General features: G+C 44.6%; 1 protein-coding gene across 1 annotated transcript in view; it reads right to left on the reverse strand.

Annotated features, from left to right (window-relative positions):
- Positions 1-23346, reverse strand: part of MYO10 (myosin X) — a 197857-nt gene that overhangs the window by 129643 nt on the left and 44868 nt on the right. The window lies entirely within an intron of this gene.

The raw sequence follows: 23346 nt of genomic DNA on the forward strand, positions 1-23346 counted from the left end.
GCAGAGAGACCCCGTCAGGGGAAGGGGCAGACGGAGGAAATGGTCCTCAAAGTACCTTTAACAGATGCTGTCCTAAAGGTCTGGGCTCCAGGCAGCGGGAGGTCTGGTTCGCCAGGGAAATCAATCCCCTCCCCTCACAGCAGACCCGACACTTCGGGGATCTGACCAGACACAAACGGGTCTGCTTCTTGGAACCTTCCTGATCCGTCCAAAGCCTGCACGAACACCGCCCCCTCCAAAGTGACAGCACTGTCAGTGGGCATCAGACAGGGAGTTACAACGCATGGGTTTAGACGACCTAGAGGCAAGGGCCAAGATGAGATGCTTGGTCTGATTTGGCAGTTGGCCCAATGGCTCGACTGCGAAACTGTCAAAGGCTTGTTGCCTTGAAAAATTCTGCTACGGATTCTGGTTCCGCTTGCCCTGCTTCTCCCATTCTCCTTGTGCTCCGAGCCCTGAGCCCATGACCACACATTCACGAGGCCCTTCCCTGCCACCTTGGCAGCCAGCGGACACCACACCCAGCCAGCCTGGTTCCAAAAGATCTCCCCAGGTCCTAAAACCTTCCACAAGCCCCACCTTTTAAAGTGCCATGGCAATGACCCCTCCCAATACTCTCGTAACTTGTACATGCACATCTATATACACGCATGCATAAATATCTATACACACGTATGTATATATAATTACGGCAATTCTTAGCTGAATAACATGGCAGATAACCTATGTTCTATCTGGCACTCAGCCCTCTGGGAAGGTGCTATTCTAATCCTAAATTTATAAATGAGAAAACTAGGACCCAGAAAGTCCTTGTTAGTATGTATGCATGTATGTGTGATGTTTTCTGGGTTCAAAATATGTTGTTGCATTTGTTTGCATAAGGTCCTCAAACTCCCTTATCTAACTTTTTAAATATGTTTTAAAATTTTTAAATACTTTTAAAAGTCACCCTTGCCTGCCCATTCCTAAAAATCAAATTAAAATGGAAGAGTATTTTATTTTTTATTTATTTATTTATTTTAAAGATTTTATTTATTTATTTGACAGAGAGAGACACAGCGAGAGAGGGAACACAAGCAGGGGGAGTGGGAGAGGGAGAAGCAGGCTTCCCGCCGAGCAGGGAGCCCGATGCGGGGCTCGATCCCAGGACCCTGGGACCATGACCTGAGCCGAAGGCAGACGCTTAACGACTGAGCCACCCAGGCGCCCCAAAATGGAAGAGTATTTTAAAACTGCATCTATGCTAAGTACCTGGACTCTAGTGTAACACATCAAATATACAGTGATGGGTAAAATTACAGATTTGCTTTTTTAAAACAGGTAAAAACTGACATGAAAAACAGGATGTTAATGCTCAACCAGAAAGCCTGTAGGTTTTCTGAATTCGTTCATAGCTTCAAAACTGGTTTGCACAAGTTAGGCTGGGGAGGCTAAGTGAGGACACCAATAAATAATAATTACATGGTTACACAAGAGCTTCAAATACAAACCCGTAGTGCTTTATCATACTTTATCCCAACAGACAAGACCAAAAAAAAAAAAAAAAAAAGACACACAAGAGGGAAAAAGTGGGCACAACAGGAAAAGTGGGTTTTCCTAAGTCACCCATCGAATCAGCCGCTGAACTAGTCACAAAACTGAGTCCATTCCCTTTCTCTCTGTGGCCTCTTCCCCTCAATAAACCTGGGGGAGCTCCATTCCCTTTTCCACCTGTTTCCCCTGTGTATCCTTCACATGATCCCTTCAAATCCTACTACTAGAAAATAATTTTCTTCCAAACAATTTTATCTGCTTTTTCTTTCAAGAATGAATTCCTCATCCAACTCAAGATCGATCAGTTGGGTTCTGATTCCTCACAAAACTCCCAGAAGCAGCAGATTTCACTGCTGTTGGCCCACATCACACATCCTCATAGATCTTTCACTTCCCTGTAGTTTGTTTTCATTTTCAAAGCACCCCTTCGAGAGGTAAGCGGAACAGACAACAGTGAATCCTGAAGATAAAGATGCTACCCAACAGTCCAAGACTGATCCACTACACTTTCTCCAGAAACTTCCCTAACTGGTTCTTCACTTTCTCTAGATTCACAATCAAAAAGGGCAAATACGTAGTTATGAAAGGAATGATAGGGGAGTATTTAAAAACAAAGCAAGAAAACTTACTCGGTTGATCTTTTTGCTAAATTAACCTACCAGAACCGAATGTCTAGTTGTTTTCTTTTTGCAAAGCAAAAGAACCTATAGTCAACCACTAATTCTAAGTGCCACCTTGTATTCTAATTTTTGTCCTCAAAACTAGGTCAGTGCAACTGTAAAATTAAGTGAAAATCAGAGCAACATTAAGAACATGCGCTCCATCGACTAGATCATTCTCAACGGCTCTTAAATCAAGGTCTGCAAAACTCAGAGCTTCACAGAAACCCCACTTAAGAAATGAAGGGGCTATTTCGGCACACCCCTCCTTAGGTAGTCTATACAATCTGTAAGCGTTCCACTAAGATTTTATCTGAAGCAGGAGGATTCCAGATATATATTTCTTTTTTTGAATATAATGGTCTTCATTATCCCACCAAAGCATTTAATTGAAGCCTTAACTAGATGTGTAAAAATAATCAAACCTTATCTTTAAACAAAAGGAATGAGAGTAATTTTGAAATGCCAACTACAGAACTAACCTTCTCCCTAAGACAAGGTCCAGGAATTATGAGCCTGGAGTAGGGACTGCATTTTTTGTCAGAAAAAGATTCCTCTCATGGAATTCAACTGTAGTAGGAACTTCCAAATTCTTTTTTTTTTTTTTTTAATTTTCTTAATTTTTTTTAAAGTAGGCTCCATGCCCAGCATGGAGCCCAATGCAGGGCTTGAACTTACGATTCTGAGATCAAGACCTGCGCTGAGACCAAGAGTTGGACATTCAACCGAATGAGCCACCCAGGTGCCCCAAGACTTCCCAAATTCTTAACCGGGGCTGTTAATTTTCAGTAGCCAAGTGAGAAATCAAAGACAATGGAACTAGTTTTTTAAGAAGCTTAATTTCTGTTTTAAACAGTTGTCCTTTATTTTACATCTTCCCCACTCTCGGGTGTAGTAAAATTGTCAGGCCTGACTCTTGATTTCAGCTCAGGTCTTGATCTTAGGGTCATAAGTTCAAGCCCTGCATCTGGGTCCACACCCAGAAATAGTCTTTTAAAATTACAATAAGGGCAAAAGTTATCTGATGTCCTTACCTGACAATCTAAACAACGGGATAACTATGTTGGTCTAGAATCTCTGGATGCAGGGATCGCAAGGCCTGGGAACCACCATCCAGCAGCTCTAGCAACCAGGCGACAAGAACCCTCAAAAACAGACGGACTGCGGCCAACCGTGTGCACAGCTGTATTGCTGATTTTGTTCTCAAAGTAAAACAAGGCCAAACAGAAACACAAGCTACTGCAGAACTAATTATAACATTACTATCTTTAAGTGTCGTAAGACTAAAGAGGATTTGGATGGAGGTCTGTTCACACCAAGCGTTTCTCAACACTGAAAACCACCGTGAAATCACTGAAGGGTGGCAGTCATGGCTGGGTGTGAGACGGTATGTTCTAGAATCAATCTGCCAGACCCCTTTTCTTCCTTCCCTCCCACACCCGAGCATAAAAGCTAACACCTGGCTCCAGAGAGTCCATTACCATAAAAAAGTTCTTCTAGATTTTGGTCATCACGAAAGAGCCCATTTCACCCTCATCCTCCAATTCTTACATCATCTCCCTTCTTTGCCGTCAAAGTAGCTAAGACAGGATGAAGAGAAGATGGGTGGGCCAAAAGAGGTCTGTCATTAGCCAGCTGGTATTGAAAGGTGGGTAAGGTTATTATGGTATGGGGCCTGCCTTTGGGATGACACTTCCTAATACATGACAGGTGCTAAATACACATGATGTCAGCACATCCCTAAGCCTCCTCACGCACCCTCCCTTCCCTCAAACCAACCCTGAAAGGTAAGTATAACCATCACCCAGTCACAGGTGAGAAAACAGATGATTAATGTTATGTAATTGTCCAAAGTCATTCAGTCGATGGCAGTGATGGTGGGGGACCCTGCTGTCTTTGTTTAATCATTGAAATACACCCCTTCAGACTACTTAAGAAAAATCATTGCCCTCAACACGGCTGTAATTGAATCTATTTGGGTGTGATATAATTTGAAATGTATACAGCCTAGAACAAAGCCCGTCTTCATTCCTTCATCCACTCAAAATTTAGTGAATGCCTATGAGGTGGCAATATTCTGGGATGTGCTGGGGTGATGCAGAAGAACCAAATGAACATGGTCTCCACCATCATGGAACCCAGAGGCCAAGAAAAGAGACACACAATAATCAAACACACTTTTTAAAGTTTTCTAAAAATAGAAAAACATCCAAATGGTACTTGTATAGGACTCCTATCCTAAAGACAACATTGCTATCAGCTGATTAATGCTGATAAGCACCCAAATGAAAGTAGCAACCACAAAAAAGGAACCAACATCTGGGTCAGCACTTCTCAAAATGAAGGCCTGTTAATGGGCATTAATTTGACCAACAGCTTCTTTTGCTGTTGGGGAAGTATTATGAAGCAAAGACAGACACATTTCTTTACTGCAGAGCTTAAGATTAAATGGGTGCTCTTAATTTCTGAAAACTAACGTAGCCTTTTGCAAACTTGATTTGGCCAATTTCCCCGCCTCTCTCAACATCATTTAGGACTAGTTCAAGTCTTTGGGAAACACTAGTAGATATTCCTACCGTTAGTGAAACACCTGGAATTGATACCTACCGGCTACGGAAAGAAGGACCAGTCCCTCCACCAGACAACTCAAGAGGCTGGTGTCTACATGAGCATCATCACCAACATTACTGGAACCAGTTGACATACTTGGTTACATTTCTTAAATCTAAGTCCTAGAGGGTACAGATCACATGCCTAGGCATCAGCATTCCTTGTGGGCATAGGAGTTTTTTCAACTACATTTGGAAAAATGAGTATCACTCAGGAAGATTAATAGGACCTAGAAAATTAGCCCTTACATACTTTACCTGAATTGTTTTAAAAGCACTTTTCTCCTTTCATTTTGGTAAGTGAAAAATAGCTTCAGTCCATCATCTACATGTTATATGCATTTATTGATTGCTAGAGCCTAATCCGCTGCCAGACATCAGGGTTTTTATCCCCTGCCCCACCTATTTTGTTAAACATAATGGCTTTTCCAAAGGGAACTAAAAATATACTCAAAAGACAGCTTCTAGGCATCATCTTGAGTGACGGATTCACATAAAAGTCAGTTACGACTAAATTTGCATTAACAATAGTCTTTATGCCACTAGAATAAAGTACAAACTATAAAAGCACAAGTTAACAACACCAACAACAAAAAAAAGGTCACATTAGTTCGGAGGATACAGTTAGAGACTGTTGCAGAGTTTTGGGGTTGGGAGGCGAAACTATTCCATAATACATTAACACCAAAATATTTCAGGATCTAACATTCTCTTCTTACATATGATGAAGCCAAATCATAGTTGCAGGATTCAGACGTAAATTAAACATCTGGCTAAAAAACAACACAAAACCCAGATTAACAACAAATTTAGAGAAACTTCCAAATGTTGTTAAATAAATGTACTTATTTCAGAGGACACTGGTTCACAAAATATTTGAACTAGTCGACTTAGCGGTGAAAAAAAAACCCACCAGTGTATTTCGTTCTTTCCCAACTTGGTTTGAAATCTTCCCAACATCTTAAAGCAGCTAAAAGATATGCCAACCATACAAAAAAAAATTAAGATAGCAGGCTCATACATCTGACTTAACCTAAAAGCAAACTCCGTATCCGCTATCTTTTGGAACCAGCAAGATAAAAGGACGAAGAGCCCAGATGGCTTACACTTTCTTCACACAAAGTAACTGAGAACACAAACATCTAAACTATTTATTCAGTGAGCCTGATCCTCATGGCAATTTTAGGTCCTGAATTTCTGTAAGACAAAGAGGAATGCTTTTAGGAGAGTAAGAAATTAATTGGTCTTACATAGATATCCCTTGGAGTATTAGTCCTTCTGCCGAGCCTGGCAATCACAGGAAAGATATTTTCATCAAAGAGCCCTACCAATTCTTTCAGCGATTTCTTATTTATACTGGCCTGATGTTAAATCTGACACTCCAACTCCCAGCTGCTTTTTTTTTTTTTTTTAAAGAATTTTAGAGGGGCGCCTGGCTGGCTCAGTCATCAGGGCAGGCGACTCTTGATTTCGGGGTCGTGGGTTCAAGCCCCACGTTGGGTGCAGAGATTACTTAAACTCTTAAAAAAAAAAAATTTAGAAAGCAAAATAAAATTCTCAGTTAAAGAGCATAAAAATGGTTAACAGACATTGGCAAGGGGAAAGAGATGAGGCAAAAGCCAGGTACAGGGAAACACAACCCAATCGTAATTCTGATACCTTAAAATGAGCTCTAAAAAACTGAGGGGGTCAGTGAGTGAATACCTCATCCGGGGTTTTTCCTGCCATGTAAATGGCTTTTAACTAAACCAGTAGATGGCATGAAAACTTTATTTCTACCTTGGGGTAGACTTTACATTTCTGAATTTGAAGTCTTGCAAGGAGAGAATGAAAAAGTAACCATTACTTTCTGGGACCTCTTTTTTCCCCCGCATGGTTTCACACTTTTAAGAAAACCCAGAATCTCACCCCCAGCTACCTGGCTTTGCTTTACACTGGGAAGTCAGGTCCCAGGTACTGACAAAATCGCTTCTGTCTCTGCAACAGAGAAGTGGTTAACGGGCAGATCTTTATAAATGACTTTTTGAAAAAACGGAAACGCGGGTCACAGGTTTATTATAGGATCAAAATGAGATCAAATCCAATGAAAATACAAACCACAGAGAATCCTATAAATGCCAGGCTCACGCAGCACTTTCCATGTCAGGGACGATGGGAGGTAGGGACCTTTTGAGACTCTTCAGATTTGCAAAATCATGTTTGCGATTTCTCTTTTATTTGCTGAATTGGGTGCACTGGGAAGATCCCACCAAATAATGCAAATGTAGGAAAAAAACCAGAAGTATCAATATACAAATAGATGATAATACTGGTTCATTTATTTGACGAAATCAGAAAAAATTTGCTTATCGTTGGCTAGGATGGATGGAGGGACAGAGACATACACACTGATGCAATGAACAAGCCCTTGAAGAACAAAGTCTTAAATAACCAACCCCATTAAAAAAGCCTGGGTTAAAAAAAGTCACCAAGTAACAAAAAGCAGAGATTCTAGGTCACACACATGCTGTGAATGATTACAGACACTGGCTCAGTCCTGAAGGTAAAGAAACCACTTTCCTCTCCTGGCACATGTAAATTAACTCCTTCATTGGGTCTTATTTCAGTTTTATCCTCAGTGCATTCATTCACAAGGGTTTATTGGGCAGCAGGTGCCCAAAATTAACTTACTGTTTTGCCTCTGTCTTTCGGACATTAATCGGGTCTCTTAACAGGTTTTGTGACTCACGGCCAGGAGCCCCTCACCTCTTTCGGTTCATTTGGGTTGGTCTCCAGGCCCGTCCTAGCTGGCCCTGGGGACCCTCTAGCAGGAGAACCAGATGAGGCCCCGTTCTGTTTTCGCTCCCAGATGACTTTGATCAAAGCACCCGGGGCCAAGTCCACACCCATACAAAATGACCCCGCAAAACTACATGATCCCTCAGTCCTCTCCTCCCCCAAATTACCCAATAAATGCTTGCAGTAAAATGCCCCATGTGAACCTCCTTGGCATCTCTTCCAAGAATTCCTCAAAAGAACCTTTGCCAGGCAGCCCTAGAGAGTAGCTAAGAACAGCAGTACACTGTACCCGGGGGGACCAGTAAGGGGAGCAGGACTTCCGAAATGAAGTGGGGATGGTTCGAGACACCACTTAGAGAATCTCAAAATTCCGCCGCACACAAAAAATTCAGTATCATAGGTCACGTCTTCAAGTTACAGCTTCTCTTTTTAAAAACTGTTCCACTTCTCCAACCTTGTCAAATGTCAAGGCATTCTGCACTGATTCTCATCTGTGCCTTGGGTCAGGATGACAACAGTCTCACCTGTACAAGGAAATATTCATGACAATCTGTCACCTGCTTAGAAGAGACAGGAGGAAAATGATGCCTGGCGATCCTCAGCTCTAAAATCTATAGCATTACTCCTTTTTCAGGCAGATGAGAGGCCAGCTATTTATTCTCAAAGGCGAAGTCAGTCAGCCCCTCTGCTGTCATTCCGAGCTGTCCTTGAGGTCAGGATGTCCCTCCCTGTGCTACCAGCTCTCCCATCCGGGCTGTTGTCCTTTCTTCCCAGTGGGAGAGAACAGCTAGTCTGCACTATCTATGTAAGTATCCCATCTGCTTCAATTAACCTACTAGCCTCCTCCATGCAATTTAACCCACTTCCTGGGCGGCTTCTCTAGAACTCCTTTCTCTAAGCCTTAATGATCTTGCAATCCTCCCAGAACTTTGGGGGAAAAAAAAAAAAAGTAACCATTTTCAGATAGGAGACCATAACTAGAAATAGAATCTAATAGAGAGTCTAAACTTTTTTTTTTAAATGCATCTAAGAATTAGGTCACTGCTCTTACTTATTCTGATTTCAAGCTTACGCATCAAAATATCATCCTTACTTTTGGAAATATTAAATGTGTGACTCATTATAAACCACATAAAAAGTGGCTTTAAATGGCTAGCCGTCCTTTCTCTTTTGTATTTTTCTCTTCGACTTAGCTTTAAGAGACTATTCCTTTTAAGTAAAACGTGGCATATCCATACAATGGAATATTTCTCAGCAATAAAAAGGAATGGGGTGCTGGTACATGGGACCACATGAACGCACCATGAAAACATCATGCTAAGAAGTGGAAGAAGTCGGGCACAGAAGATGACACGATTCCACACACACAGGATGTCCAGAATAGGCAGATCCATAGCAACAGAGAACAGAGCTGCCTAGGGTTGGGGCCTGGGGTGGGAATGTTTTTTTTGGGGGGGGAGACGGCTAAGAGGTATATTTTGGGGTAACCAAAATGTTCCAAAATGGACTGCGGTGATGGCTGCACAACTCTGTGAATATCCTAAAAGCCACTGAATTGTACACTCTACACAGGTGGATTGTTCGGGATGAGACTCATACCGTAATACTGCTGCTAAAAGCAAAAGCACGCCTGTTCATTTCAGACCGCAGCTCAAACGTACGAAAGTGATGAACTAAGCCTATCTTATCCTAGGTGCTAAAAGGTGCCTGTGGTCTCTCTGGCTCTTTCAGCTAAAAGTAACATCTGCAAACCATTTTGAAATCTCCATCAAGGACAGCAACGAGCCAATAATGGATACTTCTGAGTAGGGCTTTCCTCCAAAGGCAGGAATTATTTTCCTCTATGCTATTTACATCTTCATACTGTTGCAGACAAACGCTCACTTGTGCTGCCTCCAGTGAATGTTTCCAGGGCCCATGTACTGTTTGCTAAGGCAAGTCCTTTTGATGAAGAGGGGGGAAAAGAATAAATTTTTAAAATAAACAACCTTCAGTTTTTAATTATGAACATTTTTTTAAATCAGGAAAAATAAATATGAAAGTTGAAAAATCTGCCTTTTTAATCTCCCTGGTTTATCACTGCTCAGGGAAGGAAATCAGGTTAATCGGACAGAATTTGCCCTTTACAAAGGCATGCTGGTTAACATTCCCCAGTGGCCTGATCTCTTTTGGAGTCCTTTGTTACAAAAGCTTCCTGAAACTGGGGATAGCATATGTTCCAGCCCATTGTCAGGGGAGTGGAGGTTTCTCAGCATCACCCCGTAAACATCTGTCATTAGCTGCCTTTGCAAGAAGGAAAGCAGATGCTTTGGAGCAACCCACCGTGAACTCTGACATAGCGGGAAGGTGGATACATTTCAGAACAGAAGGTCATTCCAGAAGACAAAGATACTTGAATTCTCCAGGGCTGGCTACTCAGTTACCCTCCGTGGAAGACTTAAAAATACCATTAAATTATTTAAAAATTGTTACGAGAACTATTTGGAACACTCAGACAAGAGCTATATTAAAAACCAGCTTGAACCTCTGAAATGAAGCCACTGCACTTGGAACATCTAATACAGTCCATGTGCTGAATTTACAAATGTAATGTTGTAGTTTTATAGGGGATTGCACAAGCCTGCTATAAAGTCTTCATGAGGAAATCCTTTGGGGACATTTTTCCCCTCAAAAACTCATGTGAATATTCCACACCATCATATTACACACTGCGGCGTGCACGGAAGTAATTTAATCTTAAACAAGTTCCCTAAAATGTATTGACAAAGTTATTGTCAATAACTTGAAATTGACACTGAAATTGATATTGAAAAATATCAAAGTAGGACCCTTAACAGAAGTTGTTTCAATGAGTCATTCCTGCAAAGCAAAGGGAAGAGGGGACTTTGAGTCTACAGATGACTTCTTGTCCTAGGGAGTCTTGCTTATGCCCCTAGATTCTGTTCAGGGCCAGGACTAGGGAGAGGCAGGTGGTCAGGACACACAATTTATAGCTGGCGGTGGGGGGGGGGGGGGCGGTTTGCAAATGCAGCATGACCCTGGCTGGGTGCTTCCTTACATTTTGCACCCTACACACCAGGCTGCCTTATCCTAGTCTGGTCCCCTTCCTAGCCCCGGCCCAGTGTTCTCTCTGCCAGGGCGGCATGGACAATGGGATAAGATAGCCTATTAAATCAGAGCTGACTCTCAAAAGCTTGGGGGTTCCAACTACAGCTTCTAAATACAGAATCACTCTCCTTCCTTCTCTGGCACCTCACTTAGAAAAGGAGCGCTGTGCATTTGCCTAGCACGTCAGTGGTAAGTTAATTTAACTGTTCTTCAAAATAGGCATCAGGTGTCAAAATTTGCAGAGTAACTTCTGAAAGTTGTGTCTAAGCCCAATCAACTCATTTATTTTTTGCAATACTAAGAGTGGACCTTCCTTGGAAATGTGTTGGGATATAATTAACACACAGGCTTTCTTATTTTTGCCTTTTTGCTGTGGTTGGGAGTGGCTCCCCATCAACCAACCACGCCCCCCCACACCCCTAGCCGGTTACAGACTAAACCATTGACAGGTGTTAGTATTTTAAACTAAGATCGCCAGACTACGTCTTGTTTTTAGACAAGACACCTCTCAAGAACGATCCCTTTATGGTGTAGCAGTCAAAAAAGTGTACTTGGACTGTGTGAGTGACCATCTGTGTTTTTAAAGAACTTTGGGGAGAAGACTGTGTATTAGATGCTTTTATTTAGAACATGGATTTTTAAAAAAAAAAACAACGATCCACAGATACAGCCCAACAAGCCCTACAAACCAGTTCTCAAATTGTGGTTCCCAGACTAGCAATGCCGATTCTCAGGCTCCACTTGAGATTTGCCGAATCAGAAACCCTGGGTGGGGGCCCAGGATCCGGTGGTTCAACAAGCCCTCGGTGGGGGCGGGGGGGCAGGCGGAGTCTGATGTTCTGAGGCTCTTCAATTCTGAGAGCCACTGCCTACAGGTAGCAGGAAATAGGGGTCTTGTCCCTGATGACCTTAATCCTCTCGGGCAGCTCATTTCCACCTCCCCAGGACAACAAAATGAGGGGGCTTAACCACTCATCGATCCCGGGGTTCATAGCAAGGCCTCCGCTGGCTGGCTGAAAATCCAGATTCCTGGGCCCACTCCCAGAGAGACTGTACCACTGGGCTGGGGTGGGCTGGGCTGGGGGGCGGGGCAGGAATCTCAGGGAACAGCCCCTCCAGTGTGTCTGGTGTGTGTAGCCAGCACTGGAAACCACCAGAAGGCCGCTCAGCACTAAATATCACATCGGAAGCAATTGGGGAAAATGATCCTTTAGATGGGGGTCAGCGAACTTCTGTGAAGGGCCAGGGGGTAAAGACGTGAGGCTTCTCGGCTCCTCTCTTGTGCTGCAGTAGTTGGAAGGCAATCTTTGATGAGAAGTCCGTGAATGGGCACGGCTGCTTAACTTCCAGCACAACTTCTCTAAATTTGAATTTCAGGTCATTTTTCATGCATCATAAAATCTCCTTCTGATGTTTCCAAACATCAAGGAACGCAAAAACCCCTCTTAGCTCGCAGGCAGTACAAACCCAGGCAGCAGGCCCGGTTTGCCGCCGCCTCACGGGAGGCTGCTGGTCCATCAGCTCTGAGGTGAGCAGAGTGTGGGAGACACGCGTACCTTCCAGACGAACAAGCCGCCTTCCAACAGGCGAGAGGTTATTTTTAAGAACTCAAGTTTACTTCGCCTACAGGAAAATTATACGGCTTGGTGAACCACACAGAACACACCGAACGTTTCCACTACCTGGGAAAGTCTGTGGGTGTCCCCTCCCAGGCAAAATTCCTCAGAAGTGCCCATTCGGTCTGCTTTCTTACCTTTAAAAGGGCAAATGCAATCAGCTTGAAATAAAAGCTGGAGGCTCACGCTTTCACTGCTGTTTTAAGGAACAGATATTCCTTACATGGAAGTTACTAGAAGAGGTCTCCACTGGGAAAAGCCCCCTTTCCTCCTCTATGTGGGGCAGCTGCTTGGGATCTACCCACCCCTTCTTTTCTAGGCCTCTCATCCAGCCCGGAGGGGGGTAGGGGGTCTTTCCAGGCATGAGGGCAGGCGCATCGCTGGAGAAATGGGGGAAACAATCTCCTTCCAGGGGAGACACCTTCATCCATCCCTACCCAGGGCCTTGCTCTGAACTCCAGGGCCTTGCCCTCCCTCTCTTGAAAGAGAAACTGGTACGGTTTTCCTCAGAAACAAATGGAACTCAGTTGAGTTGAATTCAAAGACCATCACTGATGGTCTCTGTGCACTTGATTATGGGATTTCAGGAAGCTGCTTTACCACTGGGATTTCCCCACCGACAAATAAGAGCCTTCAAGTATCTTCAGCTGGAAGGAGAGGACCCCAAACACGGAGTTCTGTTCCAGACACAGAAGCAAAAGGGGGTGGGATTGTGCATGAGGGAGAAGGGGAAAATGAAAGAACCCTGCCTGAGGTTCATGCCATCAGAAGGGCCAGCTCCTCCCCAGAGCCCCCAACCCCACAGGACAGGGGGCAGTCCAGCTGGAAGCAAACGGCAAATGAGACCAGCTCAGAAGAGCAAGGAGGAGGACTCTCCAAGTTTATCTCAGATTGATACACCCACTGAGTCAGAGGCCCACAGAATCAGGGGGAAACCTTGTTAAAGCACAGACTCTAGGGCCATCTTCACAGAAGAGGACTCAGCAGGTCCGGGGTGGGGCCAAGGAACCCGCATCCTTAACAATGATTACGAAGCAGCTCGTCAGAGAACCACACATGGAGAAACACCGCACGAGGGTTTGGGACATTTAAACCCCAAACACCCACTCTAATGGAGTGTCCAACGTGAGTGGGTGGGAGGAGAGAAGAGTTATGGAAAGATCAAGGCAGGGACTCCGTAGAGGGCGAGTAAGACAGACAGAAGGAGCTGTAAGCAAATATAATGTGGGCAGAAGAGCCATTTCAGAGAACCACCGAAGAAAAGTTCAGAAAAAAAGCTGTGTGGGAAAAATCAAGGCCCAGCAATCACAGGTTACAAACAGCACTTTCTAAGTCCAGGATGCAAATGTTGTGGTTTTTTTTTTAATTTTTATTTATTTTTGAGAGAGAGGCAGAGACAGAGACAGAGAAAGAGACAGACAGAGAGCACACGGGAGAGGGGCAGAGGAAGGAGAGAGAGAATCTTAAGCAGGCCCCATGCTCTGTGAGGAGCCCAAGTCCCAGCTGAGATTCTGATGTCACTGTTTGGGGGGCAGGGCCAAGGCTCTTAGCACAGGCTTCCCCGTGAATCAGAGGATGCGGCCAGGGTTGAGAAGTACTGACCAGAAGGAGCATCATGAAAGCAAGACTGTCAACACAAGACAATGAAACATCAAATTTAAAAAACACGATTTGTTTTTTCTAACCCTTCTATTTCCCTAGAGCAATAAAATAAAATAAAAGCCACCACAGAGGAGGAGGAAGTGGGGGAGACCGCAGGAGAACCGGCCGATCTTGGAGAGTGACTTCAAGAGAAAGCACAGACGTCGTGATAAGGCAGACACCAAGTGCGCTCAATCCCGGGGGGGGCCCACAGAGAGGAGCGAGCACAGTAAACAGCCAGGATGAGGAGGGACAGGTGGGAACACCCCCATCCCAAGACTCCCCTGTCCTACTTCGCATTCCTCCTCAAGAATAGAAGTGGGAAGATGGTCCACTCTGGCCCCAAGCCCCTGCTCCACCAGTCCTCACTGACCAAGTGCGAGCCTGTGGACATGTTATCCCACCCAAGCTCGGCTTCCACAGCACTACGATATGGCTGAAGAGGCCTTCTAGGGTAGTTGTGAGGGTTACAGGGGAGAGACAGCTGGAGTGCATCAGCGTGGCGCCTGGCAGAGAGAGGTCTACCAGGCAAACCTCCTCCTCCTCCCCGTTACCCATCCCACATGCCAACCCTGATGAGGAGGACCTGGCTTAGAAATGGGGTGCCTCCTTTCCCCACCACCCGCCAGGGAGGTGATCATGGGAAGAATGGGATTCCCTAATCCCACCATGGCAGCATCCTGGGTTGGAACTCTGCAAACAAGTTTAAAATTGGGATCCGCCAACAGAGGGCTTCTGCAGCCCCCCCAGGGCGTGGCGTCCTGTGGGTACCAGCTCTTCGTACACGGACGGGACAATCAGCTCCCCGCGCGTATCATGGAGTCTTTGGGAAAACTGGTTCCAGATAACAGGCCTATAAATGAATTTTTGGAATGGAATGCAACTCAGTCACAACCACCTTGATTTGTTTTAACAAACTGCCTCTGCTTTTTCTACTGAAATTACAGTACATGGTGCCATGTCTAATTCCTGTAAATAATTTGTAAGTTGTTTTCTTTCCAAGTAAGATCTTCACATACATTTTTCATAAAATGATACTTATAATAAACAGTATTCAAGCCTGCAAAATAAAGAAGAACCTATTTTTTTTTAAGATTTTATGTATTTGTCAGAGAGAGAGAAAGAGAGCTCGAGCACAAGCAGGGGGAGTGGCAGGCAGAGGGAGAAGTAGGCTCCCCGCTGAGCAAGGAGCCCGATGCGGGACTTGATCCCAGGACCCTGGGATCATGACTTGAGCGGAAGGTAGGCGCCTAACTGAGCCACCCAGGCGTCCCAAGAAGGATCTAGTCTTGATTTAATGTTTTCTATTTACCTTTCCCGGTCATAAATTGCAACCTGGTCTGAGCTTAGCACACAGGATTAATTAGCTGTGTTCAGTATTCATGGGCACCAAGAAGGCAAGATAGTATCCTGCTTACCTTCAAATATGAGCAATTTAATTTGCTAAGCTAACCACAAAATTGAAAGTAACGATGGGATTGATGGCACCAAACCTCAACCCTTTTCTTCCCGCCTGCCCATGAGCGCTGCCGGAAAGGTCTGGATACGCTGCAGGTTCACAGTGGCATGAATGTGCCACCGAGAAGCAGAGCCCGGAACCCCGAAGTCAACTAAAGAGAAGAGAGACTGGCAGATCAGAGGCAGGCGTGGATACAAATAAACAGACCAAGCCTAAAGGTTGGGAAGGAGAGGCTCCGTCCAGAGGAAGGAAGAGGCCAAAGTTGAGAGATATCCACAAAGGAAAAAACGCAAAAGCGAACAATTTGGCCCCCGGATGGAGGACAGAAAGCCAAAGAAGGTCAGGGCCCATGGCAGAGGCTATAAGCATTCTCCTGCAAAAGCATTTACGGAAAGAGAGAATGTGTGCTCAGCTAGAGCCCTACGGGGGCCAATAAATACTGCTAAGAGCATCCAATTCCCTAGCCACCTGTCTACCTATCCAGTGGTGGGGCGGGGTGGGGGTGGGGCCCAGCTGTTAGTCCAAAGGGCTAGGGAAAAAGCCGTGGTCTCAAAGAGTCTGAAATAAGCTGGATTCTAAATCCACTTAGGCTGGATTCAGATAAAGGTACAAGGAGGCAGGCCCCAGAGACCATGTTCTCTTAAGTCTTACCAGTGGATTTTTCACTGGTGCTGGGAATATGGCAGGTAACAACATGGAAATGGTATACACTCTTAGCAAGCAAAGAGGTCTGCAACACTTGACACAGCCCACATTCCTCAGAACACCAACATGTCCTGCAGTGTTTGTTACTGTAAATTGCTTCCCATTTCAACATAGATGTTGAAATATATGGGATAACAATCTTAGATTTCAAAATGCTAAAATTTACAATAGTGGGTAAAATTTACAATACACAGAGCTATGCAGATTTGCAAAGACACACGTTTTCTTGCTGGAGCTAGGTGCACTAATAAACAAGCAGACTTACTGGTTTTTTGTTTTGTTTTGTTTTTTTTCTGTAGTCCCAGAGTGAAAATTAATGGAAACATTTGACTTTCCATCTTTGAGCCACAAGATGCCAAACCAAATTCTTGGAAGAGGTCTAGATAGTAAGACTCACGTGGCTTTCAGAGCATAAGAGCATTTTCTCACTCAAAACCAAGTACTCTGGACACACTGCATTTTACTTGGTCTTCAAAGCAAGACTGAAAGTCCCAGTGGTGTTCGGTCTCTGGAGTGTAGACTTCTAAGAAACTCCATGGACTGGTGTTTAATATGCATCTCAGACACGGGTATTTCCAGGATAAAACAGCAAAATGTGGGAAAAGCACAAAGAATTTAAGAGTTTCCCAGCTCAATGCTGTCTTTTTAATACAGCTGCACCGTTTTGATTAAAGCGACTTCCAAGAAGAACAGATGGACCCATACTGAAGTTTCAACAAAAGAAGCCAATACGTCTGATTTTTCACAATTATCTGTCACTTGTCACTAGTGTGCCCCCTCTTTCCCCTTACTTTTAGACAGCTATGCAGACACCTCCCCTTTGAGAAGGGAAAGGATGGGGCAGCACCATCCACCTCACGGGCACGTCACTTGGCCATTGCCAATGCTCAGGAGTGGTCAGTGTTAGATTCTTCCTCCTAGGAGCCTGGATTCGAGGCCTACAGGCATTATTTCTTGACATCACCTATTCCTTAAGAATGGTTACACAAACCAGAATTTCTACTGTGCTCTTATTTCTAAAAGCAGCATAAGAAAAGGAACCCAAGAAGAGAATAGTTTAAAAAGAAATTACATGGGGGAGGCGGCGCCTGGGTGGCTCAGTCGGTTAAACGTCTGCCTTCAGCTCAGATCATGATCCCGGGGTCCTGGGATCGAGTCCCGCATCGGGCTCCCTGCTCTGCGGGGAGTCTGCTTGTTCCTCTTCCTGCCGCTCTCCCTGCTTGTGCACTTGCGTTTTCTCTCTCTCTCTCTCGCTCCACCTCCCCCCTCCAGGTCAAATAAATAAAAATTAAAAAAAAAAAATTAAAAATAAATTACATAGGTAGTTAGTGCTTAATGGATACAGAGTTTCTGTTTTGGGGTGATGAAGAAGTTTTAGAAACAATGGTGATGCTTTCACACATTGCTAATGTAACTAACGCCACTAAATTATACACTTAAATAGTTAAAATAGTCAATTTTATGTTATGTATATTTACCATAACAAACACACACACACACACACACACACACACACACTCGACAATAGAGGAAACCCAAACTCCAATTCAAAAAAGAAAAAATGTATATACATTCATTTTTTTCTTTCAACTCAAATTTGGATATTCGCAGCAGCAACCCATCATAGCAAATTATTTAGACACCTGGAGAAAATGGAAACCCCAAAAGGAATACAAATGTCACAGCCTGTTACAGCTGTTGACAAACACACATACACAAGAGCAACGGATAAAGATGGCGGTGGGACTCCAAAAGACGAGGCTGTATATTGTTTTAGGGATCTGCTGTGCCTCTCGACTGGACTGGAGAACACTCCCATTTTGATAAACTTTACTGTCAGCCATCTGGAAAACTCGATCTCTTATTCTATCTTGAAGTCATAAACATATCAATAAAGCTAGGACACAAAGCTAAAATAGAGGGTCATGAACACGCTCTTGGGTGGAACCACTTGGAACTGCCAATATTCAACCCTCTCAGCCTAGTGAGATGGCAATTTCATATGGTTCAACCAGACCCACAGGTTAATTTGGTTGGAAGCAGCCATTGCAATACAGGGGACACTTGAGTCTTGTGAGGCTACAAGGGGCAAAAATATAACTAATCCATGTTCCCTCCCTTTTGAAAACAAAATGAGTAAGATTTCCCCAAAATAGGTGCATTAATGAGAAAGTTAATCTTCACAAAAAATAAAAAAATTGAGAAGGTGATAGAAGATACTTTAAACAACAACAATATAGAATTGGAATTATGTGTAGGCCAGCTGTCTAGAAAGCATCTGTCCTGTTGTCCCACAGCTTGGCTGAGACTCACAGCACCCTGGGGACGCCACCTCTGCATCACGAATGCTGTCCCCATCTTCCTACATTTAAGTGTCTCCCTGCTGGTCTCCCCCTTCCTCTACCACTCATGTGAGTGGTGCCGAGGGGCCCTGGGCCAACCCACCCCCCCACCCTGGGCGGCCACACCAACCGCCAAGCACACAGAAAGGACTGGCGGTAAGACCTGTCTCCACAGGCAGCTGCCTCAGCCCACAGCTGGCTTTGCGTGTGAAGCATGGAATGCTGAAATCCAGGGCATTCCCGAACTCTCGGGGGCCAGCTGGGCTGTCAGCTTCTTTTCAGATGAAACTTTTAATTCAGTTAAAATATCTCAGATCCACCCCTTCGCGTTAACAGTCAGATCCAATCTGTTGGCCCCGGAAGTGCAATCACAGAGTTCTAGCTGTCTACCTCCTGACGAGGTGTGGGGCCAGGGCGCTGCATGGTGCTGTGAAGCAGGAGAGGTGCTGGGCTGCCCCACCGTCCCTTCTCCAGCGCTCAGCAGGCTTGGGGGAGATTTCCCCAGGACCCAGGAGTGGAGGCACATGGTCCACGAACGTCACGTACTACATGTTCCCTGCAAGGGACACAAAAAGGCACCCCTGGGGGCAAAGTGAAGGGAAAACAGCAAAGAAAAACAGCTGGGCAGGATAGAGTGTGTGAGAAAATGACCAAGAAATGCAACAACAACAACAAAAATCCCTACTAATCCGTTATCAAGTTTCACAAAATTGGGCCCACACTATTAATTCCAACAAGTCAACACTAGAAGGTCGAACCAAAAAGGTTAGAGACGGCTGTAAATGGGAGGTGTGATCGTCAGCATCTAGTACTGTGTCTCCTGCCTAGCCGGAGAAAGTCTGACTTTTCCGCCGGGTGGGGCGGACTTGAGAGTGCCAGGCAATCTAATGGCCTTTTCGTGAATTAATCAAATGAGAACAATAACTTTTAAACCCAAATCTAATCATACTCGTTGCAAGCCAATAAAGAGAGAAGGGCGAGGGGGAGGGCATTTACTTGTAGACTGGGGTGATTAAATCCCCAGCCAGGAAAACATTTCTGAAGACCCCATAGAGAGACAATGGCAAACAAAAAATCCCACAGAATCACTGCCTAGAGTAATTGCCTTGATTAAGTTTACTGGGGTAAGTTGAATAACTACCCCTTAAAACACAATTAGGTAAATTGATATCACTGTAAGCTGTTTCAAAGCAATCAAATGAGGCTCTTCTCAGAAAAGAGAATAGCTCACTCTCAAAGTGAAAAATCTAATTTAGAACTTATTACTCAGTTTACAATGTTCCTAATGGGTGCTATCGTGATGGCCCATGACCCCGCAAGTGTTCCAGAAAAGACCAATGTTCAAGGCTGTCTTCCATCTTACACTTCCATAAGAGTTGATCTTCTAGCCATACCTACACCCTGCAAAGTTGTGGTGCTCTTCTAAAACTCTGTCCGCAGCTTAACGCCCAAGAAGACACGGACAGGCATACCTCGGGAAAAATTGCAGGTTCGGTTCCAGAACCTCACAATCAAGGGATTCAAATGAATCTTTTGGTTTCCCAGTGCATATAAGTTATGTTCACACTATACTGTCAACTACTAGGTGTGCAACAATCCCTAAAAAACAACACACATAAGTGTCTGCCTTCGGCTCAGGTCATGATCTCAGGGTCCTGGAATCGAGCCCCACGTCGGGCTCCCTGCTCCGCGGGGAGTCTGCTTCTCCCTCTCTCTCTGTATCTCTGTCTCAAATGAATAAATCAAATCTTTAAAAAAGAATGCTAGCCATCATCTGAGCTTTCAATGAGTCATAATCACTGATAACAGATCACCGTAACAAATACAATAATGAAAAAGTCTAAAATGTGGCAAGAATTACCAAAATGTGACACAGAGACACATAGTGAGCAAATGCTGTTGGAAAATGTGTCACCAACAGTCTTGCTCAAGCAGGGCTGTCACAAACCTTCAATCTGCAAAAAAGCGAAAAACAAAAGGCAATCTCTGCAAAGCTCAGTAAAGCAAAGCGCAGTAACACAACATATGCCTAGGACGAACTTTCAGGGCAAGTGCTGACCTGCCCAGGCGCTGTGTCCTCCACGGGCCACAGCCATGCATAGTTTTCAACGAAGTGTGCTAGGACGTCTCCTGCACGTTTCTTCTTCCATCTGCAAATACTCCACGGTGAGTAGAGCATACGTTATAAATCAAATGGGAATGCTTTGGTCCTCTCTATTCCCTGGACCAACCTATAGTAGTTTAACTTTTAGTGTGGAATGGAATTTTAAGTTAACAGTGAAACCATCTCCCTGGCCAAAAAAACCCCCCCAAAAAATCCCCAAATCAAAAAACAGCTGAGTGCATGTGCAAAATTATCAGAGACTACATGAAATCAGTGAACGTACCCTTCAGTGCTCTCACAAAAAACACATTATTATCTCCTACCTACCCAGGGTCCCTGAGGTCCCACTTTAGGATTTTAGTGACACACGGCTCTGCTTGGCTTCCAACACTAAACAGGACTTCAAAATGGTTTTTTGATCCCCTGGAGAATCATTCTGCTGCTGTCAGCACCACCCCGGCCACGCTCGGGGTGAAATGGTTGTAGGAAGGAAGGGCAGAGCAAGGAGAACGGAAGAGCTTTGGAAGGCCAAAGAAAAGTGTTCTAGCTTCACCTAAAGCCCTCCTCCTTTTCTCTCTGCTTCCTCTACAACCCTGGGACCGATGGTCCACAGAGGGTTTAAGAGTTCTTCCAGCTCTCACCGCAGGCAACCACGACCTCATGGCAGTTCTCAGGAACACCCTCTACACCCTTGCTACTCAAACGTGGTTCATGAACCAGCAGCATCAACATCAGAGGGGAGCTTGTGAAAAATGCAGACTCTCAGGCCCCGCCCCAGACCTGCCAATCAGAATCTGCAGCTGAACAGGACCCCCGGTGATTCACATAACATCAGAGTTAGGGTAGACTAATAGTTTCGTAAGCTTTTGTTTCTCTGAGGTCACATTTTTCCCAACAAAAATGTCACCAGAATGTTTTTTTTTTTTTTTTTAATTTTATTTACTTATTTGACAGAGAGAGAGCACAAGTAGGCAGAGGGAGAGGGAGAAGCAGGCTCTCCGCGGAGCAGGGAGCCCAACGTGGGGCTCGATCCCAGGACCCTGGGATCACGACCTGAGCCGAAGGCAGTCGCTTAACGGCTGAGCCACCCAGGCGCCCTCAGAATGGTTTTTAAAAATGCAGAAAAATACCCATTGGACAGCTTTTCCCAGTTATCACTGGACCTCAAACAGTGAACTTTTTTTTAATGTGGTAAGATGTACAAAAGAACAAAAAAATGTACCACTTTGACCATTTAAGTGTTCAGTTCAGGGGCATTAAAGCACATGGACATTGTCCTACAACCATCCCCACATCCACCTTCAGAAATGTTCCCAAACTGAAACTCTGTACCCATTAAACAGTAACTCTTCATTCTACCTCCCCCTGCCTCCCCCCACACTGATTTCTTCACACCCTTTAATAAATGGAGTTAAAAGTAGCCAATATCTTGAAAAGTTACCATAGACTTTTTTTACATCACCTTGAAAAGTATGTACAGAACCTAAAAGGGAGTGAATTCTCATCTGGGTCAAGTGGGAAAGGAGGACGGGCAGGAAAATGGCAAGACAGACAAATGCTGATGAACCCTGCACAGGAATGTACACACTTAAGCCTGACAAAAGTCACTAGGCCTGTTCTTAGTTTACAGATCATACTGCACAACCCGAGAATCTGATGAGAAGGAAACCAGGCTGGGCAGCAGTTCCAGCGTCCACACTGGCAATGACCACCAGACTTGTGATCTATCTGCCCCATTCCCCATCCCCCGCAACCGCCATCGACCAAACCCAGCTAGGTTTTCACCACCAGACAAACGCTCATCAACTGCTCAAGACTCTCAGATGACAAAGAAACCGAGGAATTGCAAGACAGCCCAGTCACATCACTGTTTATTAAGCCAAGAAACGAGAAAGGTACCACCTAGTGGACTCTAAGAGGTTGATAACCACCTAGCCCACCTGCCTTAAACTACTGGACACCGACCCGGAAGGTTTTGTTCTCAACAAAACTTGCAAACCAGATTCAGAAACTGTGAGTTTTAAATACTGGCAAAGGACATCCTTCTCTCTGTAGGTCTTAAATTTTGCCAAGTGCCTCTGAAAAAGGGATCCATTTGTGACATTAAAATTAGTTTCCTTAATAAAATGGAGACACCAGCCTTCTTTTACAATCGCCCAATTATAACCAGTGAGCTAGTTTCTGGATTCATGTATTTGTTTTCACTGATACAGCTTTTAGGTTACACTAAAGAACAGGGAACCAGAAGCAGTAGATGATGCCCCCTACAGAAGGAACCTCTTCATTTGACCAACAAGGTGGACAAGGAAGCTCAGGTGAGGTGGTGTAGCCCACCTTGTTCTTACAAGGAACCACCACTACCTACATTCCCACCGGCAGACCCATTTTTCCAACACTCTAGGAAATGGAAGAATTTTAAGGGAAAGTGGTAAGGAAACCAATATGCAAATATCAATAATTCTGAAGTGTTTCTCAAATTGCTTGCACCCTATACGTCTGTTTCTTTGTCGAGATTCCCAGGAACCAGCCAAGTGGAGTGCTCTTCTGTCCTGTCCTGGTTGGAACACTTTGTACGTTCCATTTGGAGAATTTTACTGCATCTCTCACACACTTGAGGTGTATGTTCCACATTCTTTTCGAGATTTGGTTTTCCCCACTTAGAAAAAAAGTCTGGGTATTGTTGGGGGGGGGGGCGGGGGGCGGTTGGGAGGGAGGCAGGCCCACATGTGCTCCTGGAGGACAACTTCCAGAAGCAGAACACAGATGTCAGGAAGCGGCAGACATGTGCTCAC

The sequence above is a fragment of the Leptonychotes weddellii genome, chromosome 7, assembly GCF_054177405.1.
Source record: "Leptonychotes weddellii isolate Sample4059 chromosome 7, ASM5417740v2, whole genome shotgun sequence".
NCBI classification, from domain to species: domain Eukaryota; kingdom Metazoa; phylum Chordata; class Mammalia; order Carnivora; family Phocidae; genus Leptonychotes; species Leptonychotes weddellii.